Below are 26,215 nucleotides of genomic sequence, written 5' to 3'. Positions count from 1 at the left end.
ATTCAAGGCGGTGAAAGAGCAGTCGGATGCGATGGGCAATGTCATCTATCGGCGTGGCCGTAAGCCCGCTCCGCCCGCCGAGCCATCCACCTCCGCTGTTCCTCGCCGAGGGCGCCCGCCAACGAGTGCTGCCCCGCCTGCGCCTCCGGCCAAGCGGGCGCGGCGTTCACCTCGAAAGCAGGCAGCCCCTCCTGCCCAGGGCGCCGTTAAGTCCGGTAAACGGACCGCGAAGCGTCCCTGAGACAGGCCATCCGGAGAAGAGGAAACTTGCTCTTTCCCCGCTGGAGGGCGGGGCCCCGATAACAACGGTACTTTTCAGTGCCACCAAAACATCAGTAAAAGAGCACTTTTTCCCTTCCCCGGATGTGACTGCACGAGTTCTGCCAGTCCGGGACGCGCTGCCTTCCGGCTCGCAGACTCTACGTGCTTCGCCAGTGGCTCACGAGCGCTGGGGGGACGGTCTCCCTTCCCTCAGCCCTCCAGCCCCCTCTCCGGAGTCAGGGTGCGGAGCCAGAGCGAATCGCTCTCCTCCAGCTCTTCCGCGGGACCCTCGTGCTTCCCGGATCAGCACACCCACTCCGCGCTGCCCCACCGCTGGTACGTCAGCGATTGTAGCGATGACTCCATTAGCGAGGGCTCTGCCTGCCTGGTTAGCGCGGGCCAGCCCCTCGCGGTGGCTCATACGCACAATCAGACTCGGTTACGCGATTCAGTTCGCGAAACGGCTCCCCAAGTTTACGGGCGTGTATTTCTCCAGGGTCAACCCCCTGTCCGCCCCTGTCTTGCGAGAGGAGATTGCTGCCCTCCTGGCGAAGGGTGCAATCGAGCCGGTTCCTCCAGCCGAGATGGAGAGTGGGTTTTACAGCCCATACTTCATCGTACCCAAAAAGAGCGGTGGGTCACGGCCAATCCTAGATCTGCGCGTTTTGAACCGCTGTCTGCACAGGCTGCCGTTCAGAATGCTCACGCAGAGGCGCATTCTCCAATACGTTCGTCCTCGGGATTGGTTTGCAGCCATAGACCTGAAGGACGCGTATTTCCATGTCTCCATTCTTCCACGCCACCGCCAATTTCTGCGGTTTGCGTTCGAGGGTCGAGCGTGGCAGTACAAGGTCCTCCCCTTCGGGCTCTCTCTGTCTCCGCGGGTCTTCACCAAACTCGCGGAGGGTGCCCTAGCGCCCCTTCGGCTCGCGGGCATTCGCATACTCAATTATCTCGACGACTGGCTGATTTTAGCCCACTCGCGGGAGCAATTGATTATGCACAGGGACAAGGTGCTTCGGCATCTCCGCCTACTGAGGCTTCAGGTCAACCGAGAAAGGAGCAAACTCGCCCCCGTGCAGAGGATTTCTTTTCTCGGGATGGAGCTGGACTCGATCACCATGGTAGCGCACCTCTCCGAGGAACGCGCTCGCCTGTTGCTGAACTGTCTGAGGGAGCTCGACAGCAAACTAGTGGTCCCACTGAAGTTCCTTCAGAGGCTCCTGGGGCATATGGCATCCGCAGCCGCCGTCACGCCGCTCAGGTTGCTCCATATGAGACCACTTCAGCACTGGCTTCACGATCGGGTCCCCAGACGCGCATGGCACGCGGGCACACACCGGGTCTCGGTTACTGCGCTGTGTCGCCGCGCCCTCAGCCCTTGGAACGACCCCTCGTACCTACAGGCCGGTGTGCCTCTAGGACAGGCGTCCAGCCATGTTGTTGTTTCAACAGACGATTCCAACACGGGTTGGGGGGTGTGTGTTGCGGGCATGCGGCTGCGGGCCTCTGGAAGGGTGCCCAGCTGCATTGGCATATCAATCGCCTAGAGCTGTTGGCAGTGTTCCTCGCTCTCCACCGCTTTTTACCGGTGCTGGAGCGGCAACACGTGCTGGTCAGGACGGACAGTATGGCGGCGGCGGCGTATATCAACCGCATGGGGGGTATGCGCTCTCGCCGCATGTCTCAGCTCGCCCGCCGTCTGCTCCTCTGGAGTCACCCGCGGCTGAAATCGCTGCGCGCCATTCACGTCCCAGGCACGCTCAATCGTGCAGCCGATGCGCTCTCACGACAGCTGTTACATTCCTGGAGAATGGAGACTCCACCCCGAGTCTGTTCAGCAGATATGGGTGCGATTCGGGGAGGCCCAGATCGATCTGTTTGCTTCCCCCGAGAACGCTCACTGCCAGTTGTTTTTTTCCCTGACCGAGGGCTCTCTCGGCACGGATGCACTGGCCCACAGCTGGCCTCGGGGCATGCGCAAGTATGCGTTTCCCCCAGTGAGCCTGCTCGCGCAGTTTCTGTGTAAGGTCAGGGAGGACGAGGAACAGGTTCTGCTAGTTGCGCCCCTTTGGCCCAACCGGACCTGGATATCAGAGCTCTCACTCCTCGCGACGGCCCTCCCCTGGCGGATCCCTTTGAGAGAGGACCTACTCTCTCAGGGACAGGGCACCATCTGGCACCCTCGCCCCGATCTTTGGAACCTCCACGTGTGGTCCCTAGACGCGAGGAAGACTTAGGTTACCTACCGACTGCGATGGTTAATACCATCACTCAGGCTAGAGCCCCCTCCACGAGGCGCGCCTACGCCCTGAAGTGGAGTCTATTCACTGAATGGTGCGTCTCTCGCAGAGAAGACCCCCGAAATTGCCAGATTAGTGTTGTGCTCTCTTTCCTTAAAGAGAAGTTGGACAGCAGGCTGTCGCCCTCCACTCTCAAGGTTTACGTGGCCGCCATCTCCACTTATCATAGCGCGGTAGCTGGCGGCACCGTGGGAAAGCATAACCTGGTCATCCAGTTCCTTAGGGGTGCTAGGCGAATTAATCCATCTCGCCCCCCTCTCATGCCCTCTTGGGATCTCGCCCTCGTTCTCACGAGTCTGCGATTCGATCCCTTTGAGCCACTCGAATCAGTATCTCTAAGATTTCTGTCCCTGAAGACAGCTCTGCTGGTTGCGTTGGCCTCCATCAAGAGGGTCGGGGACCTGGAGGCATTTTCGGTCAGTGACTCGTGCCTGGAATTCGGGCCGGATTACTCTCACGTCATCCTGAGACCCCGCCCCGGTTATGTGCCCAAGGTTCCTACCACCCCCTTTAGAGATCAGGTAGTGAACCTGCAAGCGCTGCCCCCGGAGGAGGCAGACCCAGCCCTTTCTTTACTTTGACCAGTTCGCGCTCTGCGCATTTATGTGGACCGTACTCAGAATTTTAGATCATCTGAGCAGCTCTTTGTCTGTTATGGCGGTCGGCAGCAGGGAAGTGCCGTATCAAAACAAAGATTATCCCACTGGATTGTGGATGCCATTTCACTCGCTTATTCGAGTCGAGGTCAGCCGTGTCCCCCGGGAGTTCGTGCACACTCCACTCGGAGCGTTGCATCCTCTTGGGCGCGTGCACGCGGCGCCTCTCTAACAGACATCTGTAGAGCTGCGGGCTGGGCGACACCCAACACATTTGCAAGGTTTTACAATCTGCGAGTGGAGCCGGTTTCCTCAAGGGTATTAGGTAACCCTTTGGTGATTGAGGAGACAACTCGGTAGGGTGTTGAAACACGCTTGCTGCGCCATTCTCCCTAACACGGAGGTACGTGCGCCTTTTTTATCTGTCAGTAAAGTTCCCCGTCAGGTGAGCCCTGCAGATTCCTCCGTGGCCCCCAGCACTGACTCAGCGGAGGAGTCACTTGCTGGCCCACTACGTTGTAGGTCTGCCCGCTGGTCAGCCCGCGTTTTGGGTATAGGTGCCTGCTATGCGTGATCCCCACTAGGCGATCCCATATGCTTATTCCGCCACGGTTAAGTCCCCCCCCTGGGTGGACCCGTGTCTTCCCTCTCCGCTAACCACTCTTTTGCTATGCGTACTCCCCCTTTTTAGGGCTAGTCCATATGTAAATTCTGCCATCTATCCCCCCCTTGGGTAACGGATGGCCTCCGCAGCGTCCTCCCTATCGGGATTGCACGCTTCCCAGCGTACTGTCGTATTTCCTAGAATTATCTAGATGCTCACGACTTCCCAAAAAATATATCTAAATCCGTAAAACTTCTGTTGAAGTAGGATAAATTAGGGCCAGGGACACGTTGGAGGACCGCGCCCCCCATGATGTGGGTGCGTCACGCTTGCTTGACTATCTCCTCATCGGGGGTGTTGGTAAGGTGCAGTCATTATGGCGCTTTCAATGGGCTCCCAATGCGTGGATTTTACAAATCAAATCCACTTATAGTGCTGAAGTTCCCCCCGAAGGGGAACGTTTGAGGTTACTAAAGTAACCCTTCGTTCCCCGAGGAGGGGAACGGAAGCACTATACTCCGTCGCCATAATGACTGTCCCTTAGCTGTTTGAAAGTCTCTTCAGCTTAAAAGGATGGCGTCTGCTGGCTTCAGGTGTGCTTATATGCTGAGATAATTGCAGATGTCGCACACCTGCGCAAGCTTACGCTGCCAATTAATTTCATTCATTGGCCCGTTCAATACTCTCCAGACAAGCGGCTTCTGATCCGAATCCTCCCAATGCGTGGATTTTACAAATCAAATCCACTTATAGTGCTTCCGTTCCCCTCCTCGGGGAACGAAGGGTTACTTTAGTAACCTCGAACGTTTCCATACCATACAGTTGACCAGCTAAACATTAAAACACAATTTGCAGCAGTCGCCTGTTTTCCCAATGTAATCTGAGCTATCTACTGCACGCACATTGCTATAAAGACACTATCTGAAGATGAATTTGCATGCGTGAATCAGAAACATTTCCATTCAATAAATGTGCAAATAAAATATGATGCTTATTGATATGAACTTATTGATGATTCCTACTTGTCTTTCTCGTGATAAATAGTTGGCAAAATCTGATATGTAGCGGGGGAAAAAACAAGAAAGAATTCATCAGACGCTGGATTCGAGCCGAGTTCATGGTCGAACGTGTCAATTCATGATGACATGCGTCTTACAAGTAGCGCCACTGAGACTGTTGAGCATCCTGCAACATTTTACAGATATAAACCACACTATTTCTTTTTTTTTAATGCACTCAGTGCGATGTTAAGACCCAACTGTGTTGACCGCATCAGCTAAACTCTCCCACTCTATTTTTTTCTTTTGTTGTTAATTCCGGAGAACAAACTTGCAAATAACACTGCTTTTCTCCGGTCTACCTCCGAAAGCAGCACCTCCATTTCACATTCTGTTCAAAGTTTCTCTTTTTGCTTGCTTTTGACATTGCTTTTTCGTTGGGTTTTTCCATTAGCATAGTCATTAGGATATTTATACGGGGGAGGAGGCAGGGAGGGGTTTTGTGCTCGTGCATGTTGCGCTCAGTTTCACGTTCATTCAGATGTACAAAAGAATATGCGTGAGATTCGGCGTACGCAGTGTTTTATACATCTGAATTTTTTTCTGCGTACGCACATTTACAGCTTTGTGCGTACGCAATGTTTTAGTATGTTTTATTTCCATGCAAGTCTTCGTACATGAGGCCCCAGGTGTTTATCTTAATTATAATCATTAAATATTATGACATTATAATTCAGTGGTGTATTGGAGAGTATGCAGGCAACCCGTGAAAACGCTCTTTAAGATTTTAATGCAACACCAAAGTAGGTCTGTCTTATTTTTTTGTTATTTGTTGCTGTTATTATTGTGGCAATATATATATGTAGGCCTTGCCATGGCAGGCCGAGGAATATTTTAAATAAGTGGTTTATCCTAAATAAAATACAATAGGATCGGTGGATGTGCAATGAATAGTTTGAAAACCCCTGGTTCAGACTAACAGACGAGCTAGCTGTCTGTGCGCTGCGCTAATAACTTGACATTGGTTCTTTTCGGTGCTGCCGGATGCATTTACTGCATAAAATAATATAAAAGGTAATTCGGTAAAGTGCGCGATGCACGCAGAAATAAGTGCACTATATGCCTATGCCGAATTAGGTTGTCTTTATTTCTTTCATCAAGACTTTTCCATGCGAGGAATTACAGTTATTAATAGCTTAGTCCTTATAAACGATCAGTTTATGAAATACACAATTTACGGATCAAGCCTAATGAAGAATAAGAAGAATATGCAACGCATTATGATCCTTGAATAATCACAGCGCATTTATATAAACTATATATTTTATATAATCCATAAATATTAAAAAACATATTACATTTAAAGTAATGAAAGATTATATGTTATAAAATCGAAACTATTATTTAGGCTACAGGCTAGAACCGCCTTTTCGGAGCTGTTCAGCGCGTGTGTCAAAGAAAACCCATGACACAATCTTAATAAAAACTTGTTGCTTATATACAATATCTAAAGAGGTATAAAACATCTAACATGCATATCCATTCTCAACGAGTTTCTGTGTTCTGCATCTTTCACAGACCGAGTTCTTATTCCAAGGTAATCTGTAAATATTCTCATTTTTAGAAGAGTCTGTAAAGGCTGTTCTGGCACATTCTTGATTAAAAGTGAAACTGACCGGCGCAACGGATTATTTGTCATTTAGATAAATACAGTTATAATACAGTTATGGAACTATGAATATTTCTCTTTAATTTCATATTATTATTTTATTAAACTAACAAATCAGTTTGTGTTTTGGCGCTGCATGCAGCGTATTGTGAATCTTATTTTGAAGCATTGCACTTCAATTGTTATTCTTCCTTTTTATTTTAATTGTGTTTTTAATATTTTTAATTATACCAAACAAAATTGGTTCTAAACAGATATATTTTCCTATAGGCTACGATTAAGTGTATATTTTTGTTCACATAGGTCCTATACAAAACTGTGTGGATGGATAATTTGTTTCGCCGTGAAAATCACTCATTTAATAAGCAAAACAGGCCAAAATGTTGTTTAACTTGCGTCAAACTGGATGGACAATTTACAAATATATTAAATACAAAGGCTGGTTATTTTATGCAATGATGGACAATATAGGCCTATTACAAATTAAAGAAAATTATTTGCATATTAAAACGAAAATATATAAGCTTTACAACAACAGATCCTACCTCGGAAGAAATGACTTTAGATAATGTAAACAAGCATCAAGTTTTGTTTGAGATTGTGTCCTCTAATTCATTAGTGTAGCCATAAAAGAGACTGTGCATCAGAAATACTGGGTGCCTTATTTATTGTCAAAATAATGTGCAAAAAAATAAATAAAAAAATTACTTATCACCAACCTTATATGTGAAATAAGCAGGGCCCGCTGTAGCACTTTCTCAAGAAGAGCAATGTCAAACTATTAGCGCAATGCACATGCAGCGAGCTCATCTGTTGTTTATCGGAACTACTAGGCACTATTTTTTATCAGCTATAATGTGTTTAATTAGTTAATTTGAAATTTATTTAATTATTTCAGCAATAATTGTTGAGTGAAAAAATGAGCTAGAAATATGCATTGCGGCTCACTTTATTGTACAGGCTGCACCTATTACAACTTTTTTAAGTTTGACTCTCGAATTAGTAAGGTTATGAGTAAATGTTATTTTCAAATATTTTGCATAGCCTGCCATGTAGCCTACAATAACAATAACAGCAAATTACAAAAAATATTAAGACAGGCCTACTTTGGCGTTGCAATAAAATAGTATTAATTATCAAATAAATAATTTCAATATATAATAAAAATATGAAGAAATAAAATAAAAACAAATGGTAACCTTTGTTTATATAGCAGGGCCTAATGTGTTCTTATTCTGGTTCTGCTAACAACTATTAAAAAGAAAGAAAAACTAAACAATAAAAACACTAGTAAGTGATAATAATAATAATAATTATTATTATTGTTATTATTATTAGTAGTAGTATTATTGTTATTATTATTATCATAAAGCCCTTGCTCTTAAACAATCATACAAACCAAGGGGGTATTCCAGAAAGCTGGGTTAACTTACCATCTGCTAAAACCTAAACTCTCGGTTGATTTACCCAAAACCTGCTTACCGCGAGTATGTTGGTTCCAAAACAGGTGACAAGAGTTAGTTAAATCAACCCAGATAGCAGGCAGTAATCGGCCCGAGCTCGGCTGCCCTCCGTCGCCTCCAGCTCCGACTCGGCATCGGCGAGTGTTATCCGGGCCGAGTGCGGCCCGCAGCTCGCTCGCGCACATGCGGTTGTGATGCGGCTGTAAAGCACTGGCCTGATTCCGGTCAACCATATGGCAACCGATTAAGGCTGATGGCAACCGATTAAGTTCTTATTTTATCTAGTAATCTGTTAGCTCCACGTTTAATGATAATTTGAGAAAATATTCATGGTACGATAGCAAAAAAAAAAAAAAAAGAATATTTAGTGTGGATGGTCGCAATGTTTAGACGCAAACAAAACAATATTATTTATAAATAGATTATACATGTCATCTAGAGAAAAACTATGTAAAATTCGCTTATTTTTGAGATAGCACGCTCCTGTGCTGACTGTTTTTGTTTTAAAGCAGAAGTTGGTTTCATAATAAACACATGCGTGACTAAACTCATGATCCACACTCCAATCCAGACGGTGGCGGTAATGCTCCAAAAAGCTGGTTGTCAACCACCATGGCACGAAGATCACAAGAAGAAAAAGTTTGTTTTTTTTAAAGACTTCACGTGGATTCCGGTCAGAAAGGTAAGCTTTTTACTGCTTGTGTACTGTATAATTAGCGAATTTAGAGCTTAAAACATTTCCACGGTGTTTGGTTGTAACAGCGTTTAGTAATTTAAAACAGTTTGATACGAAATGTAACTTGCTTTAAGAAACACGACTGGAGCTAATGTATGCTAACGCTAACAGTTACAAACACGTCTGAAAGTTCATTTTCCTTTAACACAATGTTAGATTGTAACGTGTGTAGTAACTGAAAACTATTTTAATTATTTTAAAGAAACATGAAACGAATTTGTGTGTATGCTAACTTTGCGTTAAAGAAAGTTTCTGTAGACGAATCCATTAACTAACATGGCAAAACGTGTTTTTTTTCCTGATTTAACATTATAAAGTACCGTGGATGTTGAAAAAATCATTGTACAGGCGTTTACTTATCCAACAGTATTAATTCTGTGATTGTGTAAATAAAAACTAATCGTTTTGGATTAATAAAATATTATTGTTTATCTTGTTTATGCAGTTAGTCACGAAAAGTGATCGAAACTCGACTGTTTACTATTCTCTTTAAATTATCCAAGAGAAATATATTACTATGCACTTTAATTCATATGTGTTAGTTAGCCTATGTGAATCAATTATATCTTTTGTTCAAGCTGTAATGGTCAGTTAATGTAAAACTGAACGTCTTAAAGCAGATTTTGATGTTTTTTTTGTTTGTTTTTTATGTTATTGACAGTGATAAATTCTGATTTAAATGAATGGGTAACAATATTTGTTGGTTAAGTCTCATTGTTCTTGTTTAACAAAGGTTAGTGAGATCATTTTGCAGTACATCACGACCAAAGAAGTCAATGGCACACTCTTTTGAACGTGAATAGGCATGCTATAGTTGTGTGCTAAAAGTCCATTATAAGCTGTAAACTGCTGATACATTTTCAACATAGATTGAGCTTTTCAGACATTACATTACTAATTGCTTCACAAACAGCTGAAATGGTTTATTGTTATTGGCTATCATCATCAAACATTTTTCACAATGGTAGGTTAATCTTCATGGGTACAGAATAATGCATGTGCTTGACCATTAGGGTTGCGCGATAATGCCCATTGTCATATCGTCCTATCGTCAGCCTGTAAGATCGCCGATACACGATAGTATCGGGGGGAGGGGCAATTTTTTAATTATTTATTTGTTTGCTTATTTATAAGATCATTTATTTACTTATTAGTCTACTTTTTCTTTTTAATTTACACTTTTATTTTAATATTAACGTAATTATTAATTATCACGCGAAATGACACATGGGAAATGAGGACCGTCTATCATTCTGACAAGGAAGATGGAGTTGGTGGGAAAGAAAAATGCCACATCGCCTATTTGGCAATATTTCGGGTTTACACCAGATGAAAAAGGTGAACCCGCCGATGTCACGCAGGCAGTTTGCAGACTTTGCTCGGAGGTTGTGCCGGTAAAAGGATCACAAACCACAAACATGTACGTACATTTGCGTGGCCGCCACCCTGCTGAGGCTGCTAAACTAGCGCCAAGAGAAGGCACGATTAGCAAAGATCGAAGTCAGCCATCAATCATCGGAGCTTTTTCAAAAAGCACAAAGTATAAAAGAAACAGTGAAAGGTGGGCTCAGTGCACTGCAGCTGTATCGAAGTACATTGCGAAGGAAATGGTCTCCTATCATACAGTCGAGAAAGCAAGCTTTAAAGACCTGCTTCAAACCTTTGATAAACAGTACGAGCTGCCTGGGCGCAAGTACTTCACCGAAACAGCTATCCCAAACTTGTACAATGAAACTAGGGACATCATTGCTAAAGATCTGAAAGCTGCTAACTTTGTTGCTTTGACCACAGACATGTGGTCAAGCATAAACATGACCCCCTATATGTCTGTGACAGTCCATTATATTTCGGAAGATTGGAAGCTAGAAGCAAAATGCCTGGAAACAACATTTATTCCGGAGAATCACACTGCAGAGGTACTGGCTGAGGCGCTGTCAGATGCCATGCAAGATTGGGACATAGAACCGAGTAAAATTTCATGCATTACAACTGACAACGGGGCCAATATTGTTGCGGCCATACGAAGGCTCGGATGGCCATGGCTGAACTGTTTTGGCCATAACTTGAATGTGGCAGTGAATTATTCTCTACAAAAGGAGAAAACAAAAACTGATCGCGCTCTTGGAATCTGTCGCAATATTAACGGGGCATTTTCTCACAGCTGGAAGAGGCGACAAGAGCTCCGCAAGGCGCAGGAACAGCTAAATTTACCTCAACGTATGCTGATAACGCTACAGAAATTATTATATTTTATTTGCTTAATATTTATCTTGTGGCACAACCATCTTAGTGAAAAATAAGAAAAAATATATTTTTTTGTCAGACTAGAAATAATACTTGTAAATCAAATATAATATTATTTAATTAGGCTATACACTGTAAAAAGATTTCTGTTGATCTAGGCTAACTAAAAAAAATTAAGGTAATGTTCACATCTATATTTTATCATTTTAGTCAATGAAAAATAAGTAACTTGACCTAAACAATATTTTATAAATCTAAGAAAACTATTTTATATAACTTGGCAGTTGGCACAATGTAGGCCTATACATTTTTCTTGTTGAATGAAGTAAAAATGTTTAAATTGTGTTTTTGATAAAAACAAAAAGAAATAGCCTAGATGTAATCAAAACAAAAAATTCTAATTAAGAAATAGCCTATGTATTAGATTTTTTTCAATTAAAAATTGGATTTTTTTTGTAAATAATTATTATTTGTAAATTTGTAAATAATTATTATTTGACCAAATCATACAAAAAGACATCAATAATTTTGATTACATCGATATTTATTAAAAACTTAAACTTTACTTCCACACATCCACACAAGTGACCAGTGCGTCGTCTGTGATTCGACCGCGGACCGTTGACTGGCTGGTGGTGATGAGTGTGTATAATGTGCATGCGTGTACAAAATATCCAACCTAAAAATTGTATATTCGTCAAAACAAAAAATTTATTAATTGAGTTCTTAATAAAAAATATTTAGATTGAGCAACTTTTTAAACTAAAAATATATTACTTAAAAAATAAAACAAATAATTACAAATTTAATTGAAGACAAATTATTAATTGGGTGAGGGCCTGCTTGAAAAACTTTTTACAGTGTAATAAGTGATCACATTAACAATCGACGCATAATGGTCATTTAATATATTTTAGGATTGTACAACTCGTTGTGGATCAACATATGCCATGGTAGTAAGAGTTCTGGAACAGCTTCCTGCCATCAAAAGGGTTTTTGCTGATGACAAGAGCCGTCGTGGAACACTCCCAAACGTGACCTGGCAGGACATTGCTGTACTAGAGGCTGTCAGGGATGGGTTGAAGCCTGTCGCAGAATTTACTGATATTTTATCAGCTGAAAATTACGTAACAGTCTCATCTCTGCTGCCCATGCTGCAGCTAACAAAGGATATCCTGAAGGAGGAGGAGACTGATGTGGAGATGACGGCAGGAATTAAACGGCGGATTTTGGAGAAACTCGACTCGAAATATGACGACAGTACCCTCCAACTAATGCGCAAATCTACCCTCCTTGACCCACGCTATAAGGGCGACCACATCGATGCCGCAGAACTTGATGTGATCAAATCACAGCTTGAGGTTGAGATGGTGGAATATTGGAATATGCCACCTGTACCCATCAGAGTGGAGGAGGAAGAGGAAGAAGATGCGGCAGGTACGTCATCAAGTGAGAATCAGCCGGCTAAGAGGATCAAAACACTGGGTCGTCTTCTTGGGAGAGCAAAGCCGTCTGTGTCCACATCCACACCTGTAGACCAGCGCGCAAAATCTGAAATCATGTCTTACTTACAAGAGGAAGTAATTGATGGTGATGACAAGCCACTGGACTGGTGGAAAGAAAATAGACGCCGTTTTCCTTTAATGGCAAACCTGGCAAAAAAATACCTGTGTGTTACCGCAACTAGCACCCCTTCAGAGAGCGTGTTTAGCGCAGCCGGTAACATAATCACTCCACTTCGCAGCCTACTCAAACCAGAAAAAGTTAACCAACTTGTTTTTTTGGCAAAAAATCTGTAGACGGAAGCATTACTCTTGCATCGTAAACAGTCATATTGTTTTAAATCTGCAAGCAATGTAACTATTGCATTATTTTAGTTCTTGGTTATTTAATTTTGCATTTTGTTTATTGAAACGTGTTTGGCTATTAGCAACAAGATAAACATTATTTTATGTTAAATATGTTAAACAAGTTAGAGTTTGAAATAAACCTTTTCATTTTCATAGCCGACTGATTATTGTGCATTTATTTTGAATACGCATCATACATTTGCGGCTTGCATGCATATGACGATTTTTAAAAGAGAATCACTCCTCTTTGAAAAACATATTAAGCGACTTTAAAACTAAATTTCCTTCTTTCACAAATTATGTCAAGCCTGCTTGTTATAAAGAGACATTGTACAGTTATTTTAACCATGTTAAAAAAAACGGCAAAAGTGCATTATTTTCGTTTTGTTTTAGTATTTTTGTTATAGCCTACAACAAAAATAGCATAACTATACAATAACAAAAATTATATATTATTACATAATTTTGTATATTAGCCTAACACTGATAAATTTATGAATGATTTTTAAAATATATTCCTCTGGTGTCAGTTGGGTGAAGGTTACGCGACGATGACAGTGTGAAATATGCAAGGGCCAATGAATTGTACTTTGATAATATTAACTGCCTAATAATAATTTTGAAAAAAAGCAACAACTAGAAAATAAGCCGTATTATCGTCATTTTTATTAGCTATCGTCCATATGGCTGACTATCGTCGATAGACGCAAGTATCGTCTATCGGCACAACCCTATTGACCATCTTACAAATCTATGTCTCAGATTCATAAGGCTGTCACTCTGCATGAATCTCCGAATAAATCTTGTGCAACCTTCTGTGTACTGATTATTTACACTATAGGTATTATAGGCATTAATTAACTTTGATAGTATTTCAGGATTTGAACTTTTCTTTACGGGAGGTTAACAACAATGTGATGTTTTATTATAGATGCATATGAGGAAGCTCGACTAAAACATCCACATGCAACTGTGATTTCTGACTGGTAGACAGATGAGGACGATGATTGCCTGTCATACATCTCAAGACAGAACAGGTTTGTTTGCAATTATTTTAAACACATACTGTCAACATTGTCATTGATCTATTACAACCTGTGAGTTTTGCCCTGGTGTGACGGATAGAGGGATATTATTTTATATAATGTGATTAAAAGAAAAAGTTAACCCCCCCTCTCACCCTTTACCTATTTTTTTTGTTTTATTCCTGTTCTAGTTCTTATGAGTAAATGAAATGATTCATGTAGTTCACCACCACACCTGTAGAGGGCAGTGTGGCGCGTTAGTGGGTTACCTAGGAGACCGGCAGCTCGAGGTCATATTAAACTGCACTCGAGCAATGCTATAACGTGTCTGTCTCCTTATCATTCACAGGTATGGACAAACACTCATTTGAAGTGGTTTGTGTGAAACATTTATCATCTTTACTCTTAAGAAATGTTAAGAAACTATGTTAGAAGGTGTTAGTTCTAGGAATTGATTCGTTTTTGGTTTAATTAGATCGTAAACATTGTAGCCACTCGTGGTTAGCAAAAGCAGCCGAAGCTAATGATGAGTTAATGGTTAACTCAAATGATGTGAACGGAGCATGTAGTGATGTATGCATTCAGAAATATGCATTAGATCCTTTTCTAAGCACTTTAATGTTAAGTAATTGCTGTAATTGTTACATTTGTTATGAATGTCAGCCAGATTAGGTTAATATGGGGCATATTTTTATATTGATTCTCTTCTAAAATGTTTGTGAAAGCATAACGCTGTATAGTAGTGTATAGTAACACAATAGTAATAAGTGATAGTACAAGTTTAATGTTTTAATGCTGGATTTTTGGTTTTATAACATCATAATTGGCTTTCTCAATAACTTAGGGTTATTACATGAGTAAAAGTGACATTTATTTAATCCTAAATTGTCGGTATTTCTCATAAATATATTAACAAGTGTTAATATAAATGCTGATGTAATGTAAATTGGAAATGTTGTGAAGGAAAATGTTACATTGAATTAATTATAATGATTAGCATCATTTTTGCATTTATACCAGTAGTTATAGATAGAGTAAGAAATGTATTATTTTAATAATTCTTGTAATATTACTTGAGTATCTCAAAGTAAGACCAAGACTGTATTCTGAGGAGTGTATTCAAGTGTTTAAAGTATTTTTGTTCAATGTATTAATGCCTTTTGTTCACAGAGAAAATCTAGTTACATTGCATTGAGTGTGTATTGATATTGTGTATTGATATTGCATTGAGTAATATGATGTATTGATATCCATGACACATTTGAATTTTATCTTATGGATATACGTTTGGTTTTATTCTGGAACACTGTGTACAATGTGTTAGCTTTAAAAGAAGTAATTATCTTTGACATATTAAACTGCACTCGAGCAATGCTATAACGTGTCTGTCTCCTTATCATTCACAGTTTTGTGCGTGATTTGGCTTGTGCCGGTCCAGATTCCCCTAGGTCTGGAGCCGGTAACAATTGGGGGCTCGTCCGGGATTCTGCATCGTCGAGTGGGGAGAGCTGTCACGATACGGGTAGAGGTTGGCGATCGAGCTTCAAGGAAGGCTGCTGTGCCCAGCGTCATCCAGAGTGTGAGCGTCACTGGTGAAAAATCGCGATGGCTACCGTAACCCCACGACGGATGTTGATTTTCCAGATTCACAAAAAGCTTCCTGTTCTGAGTACCAGTCAACTGCAGTTGGTTGCCAGGGCTATTGAAGATGGCAGTGAGAGTACAGAAGGCCTCAGTGAACCTGAGCTTTATGATTTTATCATCGACTACACCAGAAGTGAAAGGTTGAAAACAATGGAAGATGAAGGTATGGCTCAACTTCTCTCACTTCAGGAACTGTTACAGGAACTGACATCAATCGATTCTGGATCTGGTGAGGCCAATGTTCCTGCCGTTCCCATAGACAATGCACTTACCCATACACACAGACAAGTTTCTGCTTCAGCAGAGGACATACACACATATGCAATGGACAAACACAAACATGCACAACCATCACATACAGACTTTCATGCACCACCGTCCCTCAGTCATGATTCGCCTGCCCTGACATCACCTATAGACAGAACTATTTACACACCAGGCCACTTAGGTGACACTGGTACCCGTGACACCCAACAGGGTAGAGCAAGTCTATCTTCATCTGTCACTGATCAGGTTGTGAGACTGTCGGATGTCACAGCTTTGCTTCCTCGTCGGGAATGCAAATTTCATGGGGGTCAAATATCTGATACTGGGTCTGACATTTCTTTTAGTGGTCTCTGTAAGCAGATTGACACTGCTCTACAAGGGGGGTTTAGTGAGGTTGAAATTATTAGAGCAGTGCTCAAGATAACTAAATCTGGTACCTTCAGAGAAATGCTCACTAATCATGACGGTTTAACAGTAAATGGGTTAAAGAGACTTCTCCGTGCACATGTGAGAGATAAAGGTGTAACCGAGCTCTTTCATGAGCTCAGTAATGCTAAACAACATGACAAAGAGAGTCCACACCAGTTTCTCTATAGACTTATAGGGCTAAAACAACGAGTTCTGTTTGAGTCACAGCAGCCTGGTGTAGAGTTTAACTATGATAAGCGACTGGTTCAAGGTACTTTTCTGCACTCCTTGTATCAAGGTTTAAATGACAAGAACAGTTATGTTAGGCAGGACATTAAACCTTTCCTTGCTGACACACAAGTTAGTGATGACTCACTGTTGGAACAGCTGACTAAGTCAACCATGGAGGAAGAAGCTAGGTTAAAGCGCCTTGGTGCTGTGGCCAAGTCTAGGTCAGTGACTGTGAGTGTAGCTCATTCTGACATAACTGTACCGACTGACGTGACAAAACAAAACCAAATTGATGCTGAGTTGCAGGCTAACCGTGAAGCCATCAGAGAGCTGACGGCTCAAGTGTCCTCACTGACTCAACATATGAAACTGGTGAATCAGCCTGTTGACTGTCCACCGACTGGAAGTTCTAGTACACCTGTTAAGCACCCGCCATCCCAAACAAGTGAGAAAAAGGGTAGATGCCCTGACTGCATAATGAAAGAGATAATTAACTGTCCCCATTGCTTTGTGTGTGGTCAGGCAGGGCACAGAGCAATTAGATGTTTGCAGAGACGGATGTCGGTAAACGGGAAGAGGTCGCTGGAGAAGGGCAGCCAGCGACCGTGAACAGTTCTAAGCCCACAGACACAGCTACCATGTCAGCCACACCTTGCCATTCAGACCCAAAGAAACGGGTGGCCCAGCTCATTGGAAATCGTTGCACTGTTTCCTGCAATATCAATGGTGTGCCAATAGAAATGTTATTAGATTCTGGAGCACAGGTGACAATGGTTAGCAAAACTTGGGTAGATAAAGCATCACCCCATGTCAAAATCCAGCCACTTCATTCACTTCTTAACAGTCAGTCACTTGAAATTTCAGCAGCTAATGGCACTGAAATACCCCTTGAGGGATGGGCAGAAGTTGACCTACAGATTTCAAGCAGACACCATGGGTCTATAACAATAAGTGTACCCCTTTTAATCAGTCAGAACTGCCACTGTCCCTTGTTAGGTAGCAACGTAATCGCTGAAATTATTAAAGAGCATGGCAACACTGTGGATGTGACCGCTATCCTGACAGATTCTTTAAGTATACCAAAGAGCTCCATCGGAACACTAGTCTCTCTCCTTCAGATACCAACTTCTGTTGAACCAACTCCTTGTGTTGTACGCAGCAGTAAAAAAGGTGTAAACATCCCTGCTGGCAAAATCTATGAAGTTCGGTGTCGAGTTAAGGGGGCACCCGGGAACTGTACCATGCTGTTTCAACCTCTTACTGAGAGTACTTGCCCGGTGGGTTTAGATCTGTTTCCATCACTGGTAGACGTTCCCTTGGGGTCATCAAAATGTGTTAAAATCCCCATTCAGAACTCAACCCAACACACTATTTACCTGACTCAAAGAACAGTCCTGGGTACGCTTGAAGAGATTGCTGATTTGAAGCCTGTACTGAACTCCAAGCACAAGAATATTGAGTCCATTCAGACTTGTGGAGCCCAGTTATGCACTAACTCTCAGAGCTATCACAACAAAGAGCTTGATAGAGAGGCAGTATCAAAGGTCAGAGACAAATGGCACCCTCCAGTTGATGTATCCCACCTAGCAGAGGAGGAGCAAAGAATTGTCAGGCAAATGTTATATGAGTCTATGGCCTTTGCCAAAGATGAGGCAGATATTGGGTGCATCCCAGAGTTGCAACTGAGAATCAATCTTAGGGATGACACTCCAATACAAAAGTCATATAATGCCATACCAAAACCCTTATATCGTGAAGTCAAAGATTATGTACAGAATTTACTTAACCGTGGCTGGATTCGAAAGTCAACATCAGCTTACTCATCTCCAGTCGTGTGCGTAAGAAAAAAGGACCAGAGTTTACGTCTCTGTGTTGATTTCCGGGGACTGAACAATAAAACTATTCCTGACCGTCACCCACTGCCACGCATTCAAGACCTGTTGGATAATTTAGGAGGCAACTCCTGGTTCTCGATACTAGACCAAGGTAGTGCATACCATCAAGGTTTTGTTGAGGAAAGTTGCCGTCACATGACTGCTTTTAGCACACCTTGGGGGTTCTATGAATGGGTACGTCTCCCCTTTGGCCTTACCAATGCACCTGCAGCATTCCAGCGCTGCATGGAAGGCGTACTAGTTAATCTCAGGGATGAATGTTGTTTCCCTTATCTGGATGACATGCTCTGTTTCTCCAAAACCTTCCAAGACCATGTTGAGGACCTGAGAAAAGTGCTGTGTCGTCTTCAGGAGTGTGGAGTGAAACTGAGGCCGACTAAATGCGAACTTTTCAAACGTCAAGTGCGGTATTTGGGAAGGTTGGTGACTAGTGAAGGTGTTCAGGTGGATCCTAAGGATCTGGAGGCAGTGTTGAAACTAAAGGAGAAGAAGCCAAAAACAGTCGGTGAGGTTCGAGCTTTGCTAGGGTTCTTGGGTTATTATCGCTCCTTTATCCAAGATTTCTCCCGTATAGCACGGCCTTTGTTTAAGCTCCAAGAACATCCTGAAGGGTCTCGCCAACGTCCTGGTCTTGTAAAATCTACCAAAAGGGGAAAGGGTGGTGACCACTTACCATCTAAGACACCTATCTGTTGGTCCTCTGAGCATAGTGCTGTGGTGTCTCGACTGGTAGACATGTTGGTTAGTCCTCCCATCTTGGCCTACCCCAACTTTGACTTACCCTTTGTTCTACACACAGATGCATCAAATGAAGGGTTGGGGGCTGTGTTATACCAGGAACAGAGTGGTAAACTACGTGTTATCGCATACGGATCAAGGACACTCACGCCTGCTGAAAAGAATTACCACCTCCATTCTAGTAAGCTGGAGTTCCTTGCCTTGAAGTGGGCCGTATGTGATAAGTTTCGGGATTATCTGTACTACGCCCCCACTTTCACTGTATATACAGATAATAACCCCCTGACTTATGTCCTTTCCACCGCCAAGCTTAGTGCTGTAGGACATCGCTGGGTTGGTGAATTAGCAGATTTCCATTTCACCATTAAATACAGGCCAGGCAAGACTAACATTGATGCAGACACTCTGTCCCGATTTCCAGTAAGACTCACCGACCACCTGAGAGAGTACACTGAAATAGTACAGCCTGAGGTGATATCTACCATCTGGCAGGGAAATAAGGCTGAGAGGGAAGAGCAGGTACCACAGGCTGTGGCTCTTCAGATACGGGTAGAGGAGGATCTCTCTGCTGCATGTATACCTGTATTTACCCCTGAGGATATCAGAGATGCTCAGAATAGAGATGACACCATTTGTGAAGTTGTAAAATTGAAAAAAAATGGATGGACTCCCAAGGACAAGGGTCAAAGTTTGGTGTCTGTTGGAGCACAGCGGCTAATAAGGGAATGGAACCGACTAAAGCTGAGAGAGGGGATCTTGTACAGAGAGTCTGGGCCCAATCAACAACTGGTCCTTCCAACATCACTTACATCGATGGTGCTGAAACATCTACATGATGACATGGGACATGTTGGTGCTGATAAAGTTATTCATCTCGCCAGACAAAGATTTTTTTGGCCTTATATGCAGCGGGAAATTGAGGACTATGTTATACGCCAGTGTCCTTGCATTAAGCAAAAACGACCTACGGTCCCTGAAAAAGCACCAATGGGTTCCATTGTCACTACCGCACCTTTTGAGTTGCTCTCTGTCGATTACTTACACCTCGAGCCTAGTAAGGGTGGCTATGAGTACATACTTGTGCTCGTAGACCACTTTACTCGGTTCGCACAAGCTTACCCCACTCGAAATAAGTCTGGGAAGACAGCCGCTGAACGGATTTTCTCTGATTTCATTCCTCGATTTGGATATCCAGAAAAACTCCATCATGATCAGGGTCGGGAGTTTGAGAATACCTTGTTCCAAAGATTACAGCAATTGGCAGGCATCTCTCACTCCCGTACCACTCCCTACCACCCACAGGGGAACCCTGCTGAACGCCTGAACAGGACACTGCTCCAGATGTTAAGAACGCTTCAAGAGGAGAAAAAGGCAGAGTGGAAAGACCATCTTCCGAATCTTGTGCATGCCTACAACTGCACAAGACACGAGGCAACAGGGTACTTGCCATTTTTCCTCCTCTTTGGGAGACATCCTCGATTGCCCATTGATCTAATCTTCAACCTTAACTCAGACCAGCATGTGCGGACAAAGCAACAGTATGCACAGACCTGGGCTTTACGAATGCAGGAAGCATATCGAATAGCCGCAGAGAACAGTAAGAGATCTTCTGAAAAAGGGAAAAGGTATTATGATCAACATGTCCGAGGAGCTGTACTACAACCTGGAGATCGTGTGTTGGTCAGGAACCTGTCTGAGAGAGGGGGTCCTGGCAAACTCAGGCAGTACTGGGAACAAAAGGTCCACAGAGTCATCGAGAGGATAAAGGATAGTCCTGTGTATCGGATTCAGGCTGAAACAGGTGACAGAACTTTTCGAGTGTTGCACCGCAACCTGCTTCTCCCAGTTAGTGACTTACTCGTCAGTTCTGAGGAAGAAGATAAGGGTGTTGGGAAGAAGCCACCCAGACAAAAATGTCACCTTCGACGTAGAGAAACAGCTGAATCAGATATCAGTATTTCCGATGATGAGGAAAACCATTCCTACCACCTTAGACCCTTGCCTGTGTACGAAAGAAAAACTGTCAGACACCATCTACCAGACCCAAAACCTCATTGTGGATTAAGGGCAATAGCTCCCGAATATCAGCCATTAAGTCAAACTTCAGAGTGTAACGATGCCACACAAATTGATCTGAGGGATTCACTCATAACATCAGAGATAAGACCCACAACAACCGATGCTACACCACCACCATTGGTGGAGAGTCAAGAGGTGCATAGTGATAATGTGGTGGAGGATGGAATCTTTGACCCACTGGCAACAGATCCCACAACTGTTCTAGCACCAGTGAGGGAAATGGAACAACAATTAAGGAGATCCACACGGCAAGTCAAGCCCCGAAATCTCTTGATGTATGACCAGCCAGGAGCACCTTCTTACCAGCCTTGGAGATTAGGAGCAAATGCTATGTGCTGCGGCTTTTACCCAATGCCTATCCTACCAGTATCGCCTGAAGTGAGCTATTACCCCCACCCAGTGGCATGGGTTTATTGAAAGATTCCTGTGGATGAGACTAAGTCAGATATTGACATTGTAGACTGACTTTATATGCTGATTATAACTTTATGCAGATTGACACGAGTTAAGAGTGTTTACTGACTTGATAAACAGTTCAGACTACAGACTGATTCTCATTTAATTTACTTGACAATATTATAGTTAATGTGGTTTTGGATGCCAGGAGACATCCCATTAAAGCCGGGGAGAGTGTGACGGATAGAGGGATATTATTTTATATAATGTGATTAAAAGAAAAAGTTAACCCCCCCTCTCACCCTTTACCTATTTTTTTTGTTTTATTCCTGTTCTAGTTCTTATGAGTAAATGAAATGATTCATGTAGTTCACCACCACACCTGTAGAGGGCAGTGTGGCGCGTTAGTGGGTTACCTAGGAGACCGGCAGCTCGAGGTCATATTAAACTGCACTCGAGCAATGCTATAACGTGTCTGTCTCCTTATCATTCACAGGTATGGACAAACACTCATTTGAAGTGGTTTGTGTGAAACATTTATCATCTTTACTCTTAAGAAATGTTAAGAAACTATGTTAGAAGGTGTTAGTTCTAGGAATTGATTCGTTTTTGGTTTAATTAGATCGTAAACATTGTAGCCACTCGTGGTTAGCAAAAGCAGCCGAAGCTAATGATGAGTTAATGGTTAACTCAAATGATGTGAACGGAGCATGTAGTGATGTATGCATTCAGAAATATGCATTAGATCCTTTTCTAAGCACTTTAATGTTAAGTAATTGCTGTAATTGTTACATTTGTTATGAATGTCAGCCAGATTAGGTTAATATGGGGCATATTTTTATATTGATTCTCTTCTAAAATGTTTGTGAAAGCATAACGCTGTATAGTAGTGTATAGTAACACAATAGTAATAAGTGATAGTACAAGTTTAATGTTTTAATGCTGGATTTTTGGTTTTATAACATCATAATTGGCTTTCTCAATAACTTAGGGTTATTACATGAGTAAAAGTGACATTTATTTAATCCTAAATTGTCGGTATTTCTCATAAATATATTAACAAGTGTTAATATAAATGCTGATGTAATGTAAATTGGAAATGTTGTGAAGGAAAATGTTACATTGAATTAATTATAATGATTAGCATCATTTTTGCATTTATACCAGTAGTTATAGATAGAGTAAGAAATGTATTATTTTAATAATTCTTGTAATATTACTTGAGTATCTCAAAGTAAGACCAAGACTGTATTCTGAGGAGTGTATTCAAGTGTTTAAAGTATTTTTGTTCAATGTATTAATGCCTTTTGTTCACAGAGAAAATCTAGGTACATTGCATTGAGTGTGTATTGATATTGTGTATTGATATTGCATTGAGTAATATGATGTATTGATATCCATGACACATTTGAATTTTATCTTATGGATATACGTTTGGTTTTATTCTGGAACACTGTGTACAATGTGTTAGCTTTAAAAGAAGTAATTATCTTTGACATATTAAACTGCACTCGAGCAATGCTATAACGTGTCTGTCTCCTTATCATTCACAGTTTTGTGCGTGATTTGGCTTGTGCCGGTCCAGATTCCCCTAGGTCTGGAGCCGGTAACACTGGCACTATACTAAAGTGATGTTTTGTTTTGTAAATGTATCTGATCAAGGGACAGTATAGACGCATCTATACCGTGATGAAGAAAAATTACTTGGAACAAAGAGGCTGGATAAAAGGCAGGTATGAAGATTTCAGAAATCAATGCAGCACCACAAGTACCATCACCATCAATGACTATGGCAGAAATCTTAAGACCACCATGAAGATGCACAGATACTGTACATTCCAGTACACCAGGCGTGTCCAAACTACGGCCCGCGGGCCATCTGCAGCCCGCGAGGCTTTTTATAAATATCAATAGAATCTGGCCCGCTATACAAAAATGAACGTAATTCAATAAATAACCACCGGGTGTCGCTATTACATGCATTCAATTAAGCAGCAGTTCTTGTTATGATCTATCTATCTATCTATCTATCTATCTATCTATCTGTCTGTCTGTCTGTCTGTCTGTCTACACACAGTTGAAGTCTGAATTATTAGCCCCTCATTGATTTATTTCTTCTTTTTTAAATATTTCCCAAATGATGTTGGAGAAAGACTTATGTTTTATTTCGGCTAGAATAAAAAGCGGTTTAAATTTTTTTATGAACCATTTTAAGGTCAAAATTATTAGCCCCTTAAGTCTTCAGAACAAACCATTGTTATAAAATAACTTGCCTAATTACCTTGACTAGTTAACTTGATTAACCTAGTTAAGCCTTTAAATGTCACTTTAAGCTGTATAGAAGTGTCTTAAAAATATCTAGTCAAATATTATTTACTGTCATCATGGCAAAGATAAAATAAATCAGTTATTAGAAATGAGTTACTAAAACTAATATGTTTAGAAATGTGTGGAAAAAAATGTTTAACTCTCCGTTAAACAGAAATTGGGGAAAAAATAAACGGTGGCTAATAATTTAGGGGGGCTAACAATCCTGACTTCAACTGCATTTATATATATATATATATATATATATATATATATATATGTGTGTGTGTGTGTGTGTGTGTGTGTGTGTGTGTGTAAATATATATATATATATATATATATATATATATATATGTATATGTATATATGTGTGTGTGTGTGTGTGTGTGTGTCTGTGTGATGTATGTAAAATTTGGCCCGCGACAACGTTTGTTTTTTTGCATCTGGCCCTCGGCCCAAAAAGTTTGGACACTCCTGCAGTACACCTATGAACATTTACAGTCTTTCTTCTAGTGCAGTTTGAGATCAAGACAGAACTTATTGCATCTCGTGATGTCTTTGTAAGAATTGAAGACATCACTAAATTTGTTAAGGTTTAATGCAGCTAGAAAGTAAAGATCAACTAGAGAATATCAGCAGTGTCTAACCCACTGTTGTATTTACAGAAGTTGTATGAGAATAAGCTACAGGTTGATTTATACTAATCTGTTATTTTTCTTTTTTAGCACGACTGACTGAAGTTTTAAAATCATGCAACGTCATAAAGCAGCAGCTGGGCCTGATTCTCACAAAACCAAAACAGACGTGATGAAATTCCAGATGTAAACACATTTGACCTTCCTTTGGCCAATTTGATTTGGAAAAGCTTGAAAATCAACTAAAGGAGCAGCCTGAACAAATAAACTGGTAAGTTCAAGCTCTTGCTAATTTCAAAGTGTTTTAAGTTTATTTGTTTTTTTTTTATTGTTTTTTTTTTGCTTCGTAGGTAGCCTACTTTTTTCCTAATTTTTTATTTTTTTTTTACATTAGTACTTGTTCACTACTAATTATCTGTTTATCTTTTAATCACAGATGGAGTGAGGACAAATGTCCATACCACGCCACTGATAAAGAAGTGGAAAAATGCATTACAAGGTAGCTACAACTTGCCCCTGACAGGGATGGAGGAAGAAAGAAGAGAAAGCTAATGTGTCAAATGTCTACATCACTATTTTGTTTTATTTTTTAAACAACATTTTAAGTGTATTAGGATGTTCCCTGATACTTGAACAATTTGTTTCTTTCATTTGCATTTATATATATATATATATATATATATATATATATATATATATATATATATATATATATATATATATGTATATGTATATGTATATATATGTGTGTATGTGTGTGTGTATATATGTATGGTATGTAGGTATGTATGTATGTGTGTGCGCCAAATTCTGAAGAAACATCTTGATACATTTTTAATAAACGTAATACAAATAAAATTATAAATATAAAATTGCACAAGACGTGTATATATATGAAATGTATAATCATCTCACTCATGTCTTGCTGTTTGTGCAATTGATTTTGTTCAAGTTTATTTAAAAATAAGTTTGACTTTATACTTCTGCAATTATTTATATATATATATATGTATATGTATATATATATGTTTGTTTGTTTATTATTATTTTAATGTTTTATTAAAAAATGTTTCAAGATGTTTCTTCAGAATTCTGCAGTACTTTTTACAAGTTTGACTTGGATATTTTACGGACTGTCATTGGTATTTTTAAGATGTTTCTTGCTATATCTTAAATTGGTTTCTATATTTAGGTTTATATAAAATTTAGCTGTTTGTACACATTTTTAATTTAAGTCTATTGGGAAAACAGGGTTGTTTTAAAAACATCTGTGTTTGTGTGTAATTTTTAGATTTTTTGTTTAAATCTTTCTGTGTGTCTTTAATGTGTTGTTTTATTGTTGTTTTTATATTGATATTCTTGTGCACTACAAAATTATTTATAAAATTTTAGTACTATTTTTTCTTGCAATTAATAAACGTTTAACATTTATTTATTTTGTCATTTGTCTGATTATTTTCGTTACAGAATGTGTATGCAGTTTGCACTTTATTCAAAGGTTAAACACAGTGCTTACACTTTGTGTTTACATTATAGCCTGTGTTTGCTGTTGTATAAATTCAAATGGTTGTAATACCATATATTAAGTACCAATGTAATACCAAAAGGTTTTATAAGGTGTATAAATACGGAGTCGCGCCAGCTCCGGGCCGCAGCGCACATTACCCTCGCGCCGATTCCGGCGCGGATGCGCAGCGTCGGCTCGCTTACGGCCGCCGCATCTGGCCCGCTCGAGTCCGGCAGCCGGAGTTGGGCCGATGGGTAAGTCTTCGGCAGGCGACAATCTAGCCGGAACTGGCCCGAGTGTATTTTGCTATCTGGGAACCTCCTCAAGATAACCGCGGGTTAATGCGCGTGCACGCCACA

The 26,215-nt window shown here is 41.2% G+C and overlaps 1 protein-coding gene and 1 long non-coding RNA gene across 2 annotated transcripts in view; one reads left to right on the top strand and one right to left on the bottom strand.

The window, feature by feature from the left end:
• LOC100332501 (sterile alpha motif domain-containing protein 3) overlaps positions 1 to 26,215 on the bottom strand; it is a 191,781-nt gene that overhangs the window by 35,724 nt on the left and 129,842 nt on the right. The window lies entirely within an intron of this gene.
• LOC137488303 (uncharacterized) lies at positions 8,521 to 25,780 on the top strand. The gene is made up of 5 exons (XR_015515096.1): positions 8,521 to 8,576; positions 13,656 to 13,761; positions 23,070 to 23,140; positions 24,440 to 24,620; positions 24,786 to 25,780. It is a non-coding gene; the product is annotated as an uncharacterized LOC137488303 (long non-coding RNA).

Source organism: Danio rerio, chromosome 18 (genome assembly GCF_052040795.2).
Source record: "Danio rerio strain M-AB ecotype USA chromosome 18, GRCz13ab, whole genome shotgun sequence".
Lineage (NCBI taxonomy): Eukaryota > Metazoa > Chordata > Actinopteri > Cypriniformes > Danionidae > Danio > Danio rerio.
The sequence above is the reverse complement of the archived record's forward strand: the minus strand, read 5'-3'. Positions and strand labels throughout refer to the sequence as shown.